The 12,008-nt window shown below is 36.7% G+C and overlaps 1 pseudogene; it reads left to right on the top strand.

The window, feature by feature from the left end:
* The first annotated feature begins 7,429 nt into the window (after window positions 1-7,429).
* Window positions 7,430-8,729, top strand: LOC101703423 (dnaJ homolog subfamily C member 3-like; annotated as a pseudogene).
* The last annotated feature ends 3,279 nt before the right edge of the window (window positions 8,730-12,008 follow it).

The raw sequence follows: 12,008 nt of genomic DNA, 5'->3' as shown, positions 1-12,008 counted from the left end.
TTGTTATACTCCCTGCCATGTCTCTGTTGCTTAGAATTGCTTTTGTTATTCTAGGTCTCTTCTGATTCCAAATGAATTTTTGAATTGTTTTCTCAAGGTCCATGAAGTATGCTGCTGGAATTTCAATTGAGATTGCATTGAATCTATATAGCTGTTTTGGAAGTATGGCCATTTTCACTATATTGGTTCTTCCTACCTAGGAGCAAGGGATGTCTTTCCATTTTCTTTTCTTTTTCTTTCCATTTTCTTGTATCCACTTTGATCTCTTTTTTCAGAGTGCTGTAGTTTTCAGTGTAGAGGTCTTTCACTTCCTTTGTTAGATTGATTCCTACATATTTAATTTTTTGGAAGCTATTGTAAAAGGAATTGTTTCCCTAATATCTCTCTCAGTGAGTCTGTTATTTGTGTATAAGAAGTCTATTGTTTTTTGAGTGTTGACCTTGTATCCAGCTATTCTATTGAATCTGTCAATTAAGTCTTGAAGCTTTTTGCAGACTTTTTTGGGTTTTCTATGTAAAGTATCCTATCATCAGCAAATAATTAGTTTAATTTGTTCCTTTCCTATCTTTATTCCATTTATTTCTTTCTCTTTTCTAATTGCTATGGCTGATGTTTCCAGAAATATATTGAACAGGAGTGGTGATAGTGGACATCCTTGTTTTGTTCCTGATTTTGGCATAAAAGTGTTCAGTTTTTGACCATTTAATATGAAGTTGGCTGTTGGTTTTTCACAGGTAGCCTTAATCAGGTTGAGATAAAGATCTTCTATTCCAATTTTCTGTAGCGTTTTTATCATGAAAGGGTGTTGCATTTTGTCAAATGCTTTTTCTACATCTATTGAGATGGTCATATGGTTTTTGTTCTTGATTCTGTTAATAGAGTGTATTACATTTATTGATTTATGTATGTTGAACCATCCTTGCATCTCTGGGATAAATCCGACTTGTTCAGGGTGTATGATCTTCTTGATGACCCTCTGTATTCTGTTTGCTAGTATCTTGTTGAGGATTTTTGCATCTATGTTCATTAGGGAGATTGGCCTGTAGTTCTCTCTTTGGGTTGGATCTTTCCCTGGTTTTGGAATCAAAGTAACACTTGCTTCCAGGAATGAATTTGGAAGCCTTACTTCCCTTTCAATTTCCTTGATGAGTTTAAAGAGCAATGGCATTATCTCTTCTTTAAGTGTCTTGTAGAATTCAGCAGTGAAGCCATCAGGACCTGGGCTTTTCTTTGTTGATAAATTTTTTATTACATTTTCAATTTCACTCATTGTTATTGGGGTGTTTAGAATTTCTATATCTTCTTCATTTAACTTTGGCAATTCGTATGTATCTAGCAATCTGTCCATTTCTTCTGTGTTTTCCATTTTATTAGGGTACAGGTTCTCAAAGTAGGTATTGATGATCCTCTGGATTTCTGCTGGGTCTGTTGTGACTTCACCTTTTTTGTTCTTAATTGCATGGATTTGAGCCTTTTCTTTCCTTTTTTTGATAAGGTTGGCTAAAGGTCTATCCATTTTATTTATTCTTTCAAAAAACCAACTCTGCTTCATTGATTGTTTTTTAATCATTCTCTTAGTCTCCATTAAATTGATGTCTGGTCTGATCTTTATAATTTCTTCTCTTGTATGAGTTTTGGGTTTGTTATGCTCTTCTTTTTCTAGGAGCTTGAGGTTCTGCATTAAGTTATTTATTTGAGTTCTCTCTGTTTTCCTAATATGGGCCTTCACTGCTATGAATTTCCCATGTAGAACTGCTTTCATTGTGTCCCATAGATTCCTGTATGTTGTACTGGCATTATCATTTACTTGTAGAAATTGTCTAATTTCTTCTTTAATTTCCTCTGTGACCCATTGGTTGTTCAGGAGGGTGTTATTCAATTTCCATTTGTTTGTGGGCATTTTGCGGTTTCTTATGTTATTGATCTCCAATCTTATTGCATTATGGTCTGATATTATACAGGGGGTAACTTGAATTCTTTTACATTGACTTAGACATATCCTATGAGCTAGCATGTGGTCTACTTTGGAGAATGACCTGTGTGCAGGTGAAAAGAATGTGTATTGTGGTTTTGTGGGGAGAAACACTCTGTAAAGATCTATTAAGTTCATTTGTTCAATAGCTTGATTCAGTTCTAGAATTTAATTGTTATTTTTTTGTCTAGATGATCTGTCTATTTGTGATATTGGAGTATTGAGGTCCCCCAATACAATTGTGTTAGTACTTATTTGTTTTTTCATGTCCATTAATATTTGTTTTGTATAGTTGGGGGCATTTGTATTTGGTGCATATATATTTAGGATTGTCATCTCTTCCTCTTGGATTGTTCCCTTCACAAGGATGCAGTGACCATCTTTTTCTCTCTTGACTAGTTTTGGTTTGAAATCTACTTTGTCTGCAAATAAGATTGCTACCCCTGCTTTTTTCTGTGTTCCTGTGGTGTGGAGAACTGTTTTCCATCCTTTTACTTTCAGTCTATGAATTTCTTTTTGAGTTAGGTGTGTTTCTTGTATACAGCATATTGGTGGATTTTGCTTCTTCATCCATTCTGCCAATCTATTTCTTTTGATTGGTGAATTGAGGCCATTAGCATTGATGGTTATAATTGATAGATATTGACTCCACCTTGTCATGATGTTTTACTTTTGTTGGCTCTTTTATATCTTATTTTTTCCCATTTCCCTTTAGTTTCTTACCTTGCCTGCTGGCTTCCCCTGTTGTATTTATGACCTTCATTGTCTTTTTCTAGGATATTGTTTAGAATTGTTTGGGGTGGTGGTTTGGTGTTCATGAAATTGCTCAGGTGTTCTTTGTCATGGAAGTATATTTCCCCATCAATTTTGAAAGATAATTTTGCAGGACACAACAGTCTAGGTTGGAAGTTATTTTCTTTTAGGGCTTGAAATAGTTCACTCCAGGCTCTCCTTGAGTTGAGGGTTTGTGTTGAGAAGTCTGCTGTGATTCTGATGGGCTTTCCTTTGTAGATGATTTGTTTGCTTTTCTCCAACTGCTTATAGGATTTTGTTCTTCTGTTGGGTTTCTGGAATCTTGACTATTATATGACTATGTGTAGATATTTTTTGATCGTGGCTAGTTGATGTTCTGTATGCCTCACTTATGTGTATGTCCAATTCTCTACTTGTGTCCAGGAAGTTTTCTACTATTACCACTGTGAACAGTTCTTTATGTCAATTGTACTTTCTCCTGTTTTTTTGTGGATTTCTATCAGTCTTATCTTATTCTTTTTTGCATCATCTGGTAGCTGCTGGATTGATTTCTCATGTTCCCTTACTATTTTTAAGAGATCTCTGTTTTCATGGTCCTTTGTTGGTGGTCTCTCTAAAAGGAGACCTGAGACCCCAGAGAGCACCAACCTTTAAAGAAAGAAAAGGAGACAGCCTGGGGGACGAATAGAAGTTTAGTCCTCTGATACTTTTCGACAATCACAAAGGAAAGAAGTAAGGCTTTTATACATGCAGGAAAACAGCTTAGTTATTCTGGCTATTGTCTTTTTGATTTTAACCTCTGGTGACAAATGACTTTAAGTGACTCATAAAAGCTACAGGCGAATTCACAAGTTCCACATTTCCGTTCACCAATCCTGTACATCAAAGAGCACACCACAGCCCTCTTCTTATCAGATGGTACCAAGAGAGCAGGATGACTTCAGCCAAAATTAAGCCCACTGGCCCACCACAAACATCACAGATGTGCATAGTGAGTTGTATCTCTCTTACCACTTGTAGAGTCATTGGGTTGCAGTCCTCTGATCCAGGGCAATGGTAAATAAGAAAACTAGGAAAACCTGTTTTTCTCCCTTGAGACTTTCACAATGTCTCTTAAAGTTTTCTGGCATTCTTTTAACAAACAGACTTGTGAAGTTTCCCAGAAATGACTTAATTTTTCTCAGTTAACAAACTTCTTGTGATCTATTCTTACAACTAGATAACTAAATTCTACAATTTCCCACAGTCCTTAACCTCAATCCTGTCTTCCATATCTGATATTCTATCTTCTGATTCCCTTAATCTGCTATGCATACTTTCAATGGAGTTTTTAATCTCCTGGATATCTCTTTGAATCTGTTTCATGGATTCCATTTCTTTCTTATTTTGGGTGATCATGGTTTCCATTTCTTTCTTTTGCTGGGCATTCATGGCTTCCAGCATGTTTCTGAGCTCATCTATTTTTTTTTTTTCATCTGTTTCTGTTCTAGAGCCTCTAGTCATGTCTTTCACTTTGCTTACCATCTCTGTAGTTATCTGGGAGATTATTTCTGCTTTGAATTTTTCTAGAGCCTCATTCATCTGTTTTGTTACTTGTTATGCTTGGTTGATTTTTTTTTTTTTTTTTTGGTACCGGGGATTGAACTCGGGTCCTTGCACTTGCAAGGCAGGCGGTGGAACCACTGAGCTAAATCCCCAGCCCTTGTTACTTCCTATGCTAACAGTTCAGGGTGTCCAAGTGGTTGATTATCAGACTTTTCCACCTTGTTTCCCCCATAATTTGCCTTTTGTTGGGTGGAAGTCTGAGTTTGTGACATGTTTAAATGTCTTCTAATTTTTTTTTTTGGTATTGTCTTTGATTTATTTCCTGGGTTGATACTTTCAAATTGCTTATTGTAGTATCTTTGTTGCTTGTAGTTAGAACTCTTATGGAATGATTGCTTCTCAGAGCTGTCTTCCAGATATACTTGTTCTTAGGTTTTGAGTCTCTAATGGCTCTGAGGCTATCTCATGTTCATTATACCAGGAAGGACAACTGACTAGATCAATCACAACACCTTAGCCCAAGTGATCCAATCAGCAACACCACAGCATCAAGTACATCTTAAAAAATGACAATTTTTGACAGTTATTAATCTATCACTTTTAACTGTGTGAATTAAATTATAACCGAGGACCAACCCAACATATGTTTATGTTGAATAAAATCTTAAATATAGCAACTTTACCTTTGGGGATGGGGAGTTAGAAGGAGTTGGGGGTGGAGGGATAGGTAGGTAGAAGGATAGGGGAAGGCTAGCAGTGAGACCAGAGGTCACAGGCGGGAGATGGAAAAAGAGAAGAAAAGAAAAATACAGAAGAAATACAAATTAGGGCCTGAATGGGAATACAAAGAGAGATGAAGAACAATGTGGGACAGCAAGGGAATGAGTGAAATAAACAGAGAAAGACAAAAGAAAAGAAAGAAAAAGAAAAATTTGAAAAGAGTTGACAAAGAAAAAAATAAAAATTAAAACTAAGAGCAAAAAAATGCTAATAATAATTTTGAAAATAACAAATCAAAGGAAAAATGAGGGGTCTCCTTCAGGGTATGTCTCTGCTGTCACAATAGACAGTGTGGGCAACAGTGTGGAGATATAAGTCAATGAGTCTTAGCAAGCCTGTTGCAGACCCGTGAAATTCAGGCATATTTCTGGCTGCAAGTCCCAAGTTGAGCTCCCTGTCCTCCTTCAGGGTTGAACTGTGCAAGGCTCTACTGCAGGTTCCAGTTGCCCTTCCCCTGAAGACAGTCCAGGTTCCGATGGGAGGTGATGATTCCTCCAACTTACCAAGTACGGTAGTCTGGTGTGCCTTTATTGCAGAGATTCTCTTCACTTTTCCAGTGGGCTTCAGTTTTCATTAAGGAGCCTGAGAGATGCCATCTATCTGTTGTTCACTTCTGCAGCTCAGGAAAATGGCCTTTATATCCCCCTGTGCCTCTGTAGTGTGGAACCAGGTAGCTGCAAAGCAGGAGGCCAGAGGCTGGGGTGGGGGGTGCATGTTGTGTGGCTAAGATGCTCCAGTGGGTGTGCCAAGGGGTCCTCACCATCTCACTGGTAGCAGGTGAGCCTGACGAGTCTGACAGAGCTGTCCTCTACAGGGCCAGGGACCTCTCAGCCCATGCCTGCCGCCATACTCTTGTGAAATAAATAGGACACACATGTGTAAATACTGAATAGTTTCTCTGGTGTGAAAAACTAAAAGTGTAAATAAGGATCAAAATGTATAATTGATACTGTGAAATAGGAAGACAGGGTCTAAAGGAGTAGGGGAAGTGAGAGGGGTAGGGGAAAGGAAAGAAGAGAAATGAAAAAATATGAGAAAAGGAAAAAAATGGAAGCAAAGTTTTGTAAATAGGGAGGGTTGGAGGGGGTAAAGGGAAGACAGGGGAATGGGGAAAAAAATAAGAACCAAAATACATCATGTAAAGGTACAAGATCCCAAAGATGAATACAACTGTATTGTATACCTAAAATGTACCAATAAAGTTAATGGAAAAAAAATCATAGGGTTCCCTATGGTATTCATGCATGGACCTAAATCTTTTGTTACAGAATTGTAGGTGGAAGAGTGTAGCATGCTTGCACAAATATGCATGGGTTTGGCAGAGATGCAACTTGAGTTACCTAAACCCCATATACTCAAGAGAGCTCAAGCAAGAAGTGTTTGTTGGTAACAAGAAATCCATGCATGCAAATAGATTGTTCTGTGGGTTAATTTTCCATCTCTTTTCCTATTATTAGTATATATTTGCCATACATAATAGTTACATTCATCTTGGGAAATTGGTACATGTACTATGCATCTTGATTTTTTTTCCCTTAAATTCTTTTATTGGTACATTTTAGGTAAACAATACATTGACATTTATCAATCTTGATTATTTTTACTGCTCCCCACTCCCTGTGTCCTCCCCTCTTCCTTGTTCCCTAGATACCTTTCTCATCTCCACAGAGGCTATCTCTCTGTTTCTTACCATCTCTTTTATTTTGCTCTTTCAATTATTTATCTTTGTATTTTTCATGTAAAAAATCATGATATTTAACCTTCTGTGTCTGGTTTATTTCATTTAATATTATGGTCTCTAGTGCATCCATTTTCTGATAAATGAGTCAAATTTATCCTCCTTTATGACTAAGTAGTACTCCATTTTGTATATATTCACATTTTGTTTATTTATTCATTTGTTGATGGGCATATAGGCTGCTTCCATAATTGAGCTATTGTGAATTGTGCTTCCATCTACTGTAATATGATAACTTTAACTCTTTTGGAAAGATACCTAGAAGATACATAGCTGAATTTTCCATCTCTTTACTGACCCAGGGATCCTTATTTTGATTTGCTGAGACCTTTGAAAATTAATTTATGGGTTAGTAATTATTTCCAGCTTCATAGGGACAGAGGAGAAGCTGTCAATATATAGGCCAATTAATTGTACAAAAAAGCTCAACATCTTTAACCATTAGGGAACTGCAAACCAAAACTACCTTGAGGTTTTTTTTATCTCATCCCAGTCAGAATAGCTATCATCAAGAATACAGAAAACAGCTGGGAGTCGACTGCAGGCTGGCGAAGCTGTACTGCGCACCCTCGCAGGCTGCTGGGCCACACACCTTCCTCCTCCTCACATCCCTCTCTCGGACATGGTGGCCCCCATGCTCCATGACCAGCCGGCTGGGCACAGTGTTCCCCTTCCTGCTGGTCCTGGTGGACCCGCAGTACGAAGGTGCTGAAGGTGGAGTAAATGCAGATATTGAGAAACATCTTGAATTGGGCAAGAAATTACTTGCAGCTGGACAGCTAGCTGACCCTTTATCTCAATTGCACACTGCAGTAGCTCAAATCTAATCCAAGTGAAAATGAAGAGAAGGAAGCCCAGTCTCAGTTTATAAAGTCTGATGAAATGCAGCGTTTGCATTCACAAGCACTTGATGCTTTTGACAGTGCAGATTATACTGCTGCTATAACCTTCCTTGATAAGATTTTAGAGGTTTGTGTTTGGGATGCAGAACTATAACTTCAAGCGGAATGTTTTGTAAAGGAAGGGGAACCTCGGAAAGCTATAAGTGATTTAAAAGCTGCATCAAAATTGCAGAATGATAATACTGAGGCATTTTATAAAATCAGCACACTGTACTATCAACTAAGAGATCATGAACTGTCTGTCCCTCAGTGAAGTTAGTGAATGTCTTAAACTTGATCAGGATCATAAAAGATGTTTTGCACACTATAAACAAGAAACTTAATAAGCTGATTGAGTCAGCTGAAGAGCGTATCAGAGATGGCAGATACACAGATGCCACGAGTAAATATGAATCCGTCATGAAAACAGAGCCCAACATTGCTGAATATACCCTTCGTTCAAAAGAAAGGATTTGTCACTGCTTTTCTAAGGATGAGAAGCCTGTGGAAGCTATTAGAGTGTGTTCTGAAGTTGGAGCCTGACAATGTGAATGCTCTGAAAGATCAAGCAGAGGCCTATTGAATAGAAGAAATGTATGACGAAGCTATTCAGAATTGTGAAGCTGCTCAGGAACACAATGAAAATGATCAGCAGATTTGGGAAGGTCTAGAGAAAGCACAGAGACTATTGAAACAACCACAGAAATGAGATTATTATAAAATCTTGGGAGTAAAAAGAAATGCCAAAAAGCAAGAAATTATTAAAGCATACAGAAAATTAGCACTGCAGTGGCACCCAGACAACTTTCAGAATGAAGAAGAAAAGAAAAAAGCTGAGAAAAAATTCACTGACATGGCAGTTGCTAAAGAAGTCCTCTCAGATCCAGAAATGAGGAAGAAGTTTCATGATGGAGAAGATCCTCTGGATGCCGAAAGCCAACAAGGAGGAGGTGGCAACCCTTTTCACAGAAGTTGGAACTCATGGCAAGGGTTCAATCCTTTCAGTTCTGGAGGACCATTTAGATTTAAATTCCATTTCAATTAAACCAATTGTTTTTCTACTCTTCTTCCTTAATTTTTTAAAGATTAAAAACAAAGAAAACCTTGTACTGGGGGGAAAAAAGAATACAGAAAACAGTAAATACTGCAAATATGCAGGGAGAAAAGAACATTTTTACACTGTTGGTGGGAACATAAATTAGTATAGCCTCATGTAAATCAATACGGAGGTTCCTCAAAACACTAAAAATAGAACTGCCATATGATCCAGCTATACCACTCCTCGGTATATACTTGAAGAAATTAAAGTCAGCATATTATAGGAAAAACTATACATTTATGTTTATTGTGCCACAATTGATGATAGCCAAGATATGGAACCAGCCTAGGCACCCATCAGTGAAAAAATTCATAAATACAATGTGGTATATATACATAGTTGAGTATGATTCAGCAATCAAAAACAACTGCGTCAGTTGCAGGAAAATGGATGGAACTGGAGATCATCATGTTAAATGAGATAAGTCAGACTCAGAAAAGCATCATATATTATCACTAATATATATGGAATCTAAAAAAATTAAGATTACATAAAAGAAGGGAGACTGTTAGACAAAAAGAAGAAAATAAGGGAGAGGAGACAGTTATGCAAGGGAGGTTAATAGGTATGATAGATATGATCAAATTATTTTATACATATGTATAAAAATGCTACAATGAAACTCAATATTTTCTAAAATTAATATGCACTAATAGAACATATATCTTGAAAACAATAAAGTATAAAAAAGATGTAGGACAAGTCTGTAATTTTCAAATTTGTTTAGGCATGAAATATCACACAATTTTTACATTGAACTAAGAATGTTTGTTGGATATAGTTTGTGAGACAGCACAGAGTTCAAATAAGATGGACATAGGAGTGAATCACACAGATTAAAACTCAGCCTTAGAACTTGACCTTGGACAAGTCACTTAACCTGAGTTTCCATTTACTAACCTGCAAAACTGAGTAAATACTCCCTATCTTCTGTTGAGGGTTAAGTTAGACAAGCTAATAAAATATCTAGTTTAGTGCCTGGCAATGGTAAGCCTTCAACAAGTATTTATTACTTTGTGTTTTACAATGTCCTAAATTAAATGCCATCTTATATGAGATGTGATCAAAATATATAGTGAATATTTAAATTAAAATTTTTATTACACTAAAAGACATATTGCCACTAATCCCCCAAATAATACTCCTTTTTACTGTCAATACACTTATCACATTGTTCTTGTCACCCTCTGTAGTATTGCTTGAAGTCCTCCTTCATGAGTGTCGTTATGAGGAGTAATAAAAAATAAGATGAATGCCGTTGTTGAATCCCATCCAATAGAAAAAAGCCAGTTTTTAAAAACACTGCATTGTGTCCTCATTTACCTTATTAACCAGATCTGATACCATGTGACTTCCAGCTCTTTCTTGAAGTCAGAATGACCATGAAAGGTAAACATTTTGAATCAGTTCAGGACATTGAGCCAGCCATGACACCACAACTAAAGATATGAAGGAGGGCTTCCAAAAGTGCTTCATAGAGGGGCAAGCATGATGAGATATGTATGTTGGAAGACAGGGGAGTATTCTCAGGGGGAAGATTCATGGCAATAGGTCTGTTATTGTAATAAATTAAAAAAATTTGAATATTTACCATACTGTATATCTATTTTAACATACAGAACTTTCAATAAATACAAAGTGTTTGAGAAAGTATTTACATAAAAAAGAAAGTATTTAAATAACATAATGGTAGCTATTACTATTACATTTTTGTGAACTGGGGAAATATAGTAGTACATATTTATTTATGATGTAGTACATATTTATTCCAATATTTCCCAAATAAAAGCCATCTGTTTTGGAAATAAATATTGACTTTACTTATTTTTTATTTACTCATTTATTTATTTTAACTTTTTAACATATAAGCCCATAATGGCCATTCCAGAAGGCCAGCGAGAATCTAAAGAAGGTCACATATATTACAGAATGCTTCCAGGTAGTATTAGCTTATTAAGTCAGCTACTTGACATCTCCACCTGAATGGGAATGATGGAATTATCAATTTCTGGTTGGGACCTGAATGCTAGGGTTTGGGCATATCAAGAAAAGTCTGATTAGGGGATAAGGTGACACCTGATGGGGTCCTTGGCTAGGAGTCTCTAAGAGTGGTAGGGATGTTGGAGGTAGAGATGTAAACTTCAGACAAAATTTGACCAATCTTCAGTTCTGCCTTTCACCCACCCTCTTTTCATCTTCAAGATTAAAGAGATTGTCTCTATGGTAGATGCAAATGATTCCTGAAGTTCAGCAAGAAAGAGTTTGCTAAAGGGCTGCTATCTCTAAGGGTGTGTCTACAAAGCTGGTGCGACAAACTTTGGCTTCTGAGTGATGAGAAATGAAGATTGTTGACAAGTAGGGAAAATGATGATAACATCAGGAACAGGAGCAAAAACAGCAAACCTCATCACCATTCTTGTTTTTAGGCCCCAGCAAGTATTTTTAGGGTGTCCATAAACCTTTCTGAGCCTGAAAAAAAGCTGACTTGGATATAATAGAAGCTCCTTATTACATAAATCTTTGGTATAGAGTACTTACTTAGTACATGTTTATTAATGAATCAAAAGTTAAGTTCTAATTTTGGGGAGTATAAGAAGGCTGAATCATAAATTTGGCATTTAATGAGGTCTTCTAGTATTGGTATATTGTTATGATCACCAGATAATCCAGTCATTGTCTCTCCATCCAGTCACATGTGAACAAATATAGTATCCTAGTATATTCCACACTGAGTTTGAAATGACTCAGCTGGGAGGAATGTCACAATGTCGCAGACAATGATTTGGAGGGATAGTCTTAATCCTTTTGAAAACATGTTAATCCATGTTCTCTCATGGTTCTAAAGAATAGGTACTGATCTTCACCATCATTGATCCAGAGCTGGGGTTTTAGAGATTAGTTTGCATAACTCCATCTATAATGAGCTATTTGTAATGTTGGCACCCTCTGCCCCTCCTTCTCAGTGCATACTCTCAACTCTTGCATTTTCATGGTCAAAAGAATGTATGGATAAGAGTAAAATTACAGAAGTCTGCACAGGTTTATGGGAAATGAACATATTTGGAGTAAGAGTGGTTTCTTTTTTTCCCTGCTATTTTTCTATGTCTACACATTTATGGCCTTTTGTGATTTGGGGGTTGTCTGATAGGCTTACAGAAAGAGAATATTGACTGAATGAGAATATGTTGAACTCTTTGATGTTGTTTATCACCTCCAGAAAGACATTCTGTGAGGGGCAGT

The sequence above is a fragment of the Heterocephalus glaber genome, unplaced genomic scaffold (genome assembly GCF_053883595.1).
Source record: "Heterocephalus glaber isolate CG9 unplaced genomic scaffold, H.glaber_assembly_v1.0 deba00000331, whole genome shotgun sequence".
Taxonomy (NCBI): domain Eukaryota; kingdom Metazoa; phylum Chordata; class Mammalia; order Rodentia; family Bathyergidae; genus Heterocephalus; species Heterocephalus glaber.
This window is presented reverse-complemented; position numbering and strand designations above follow the sequence as displayed.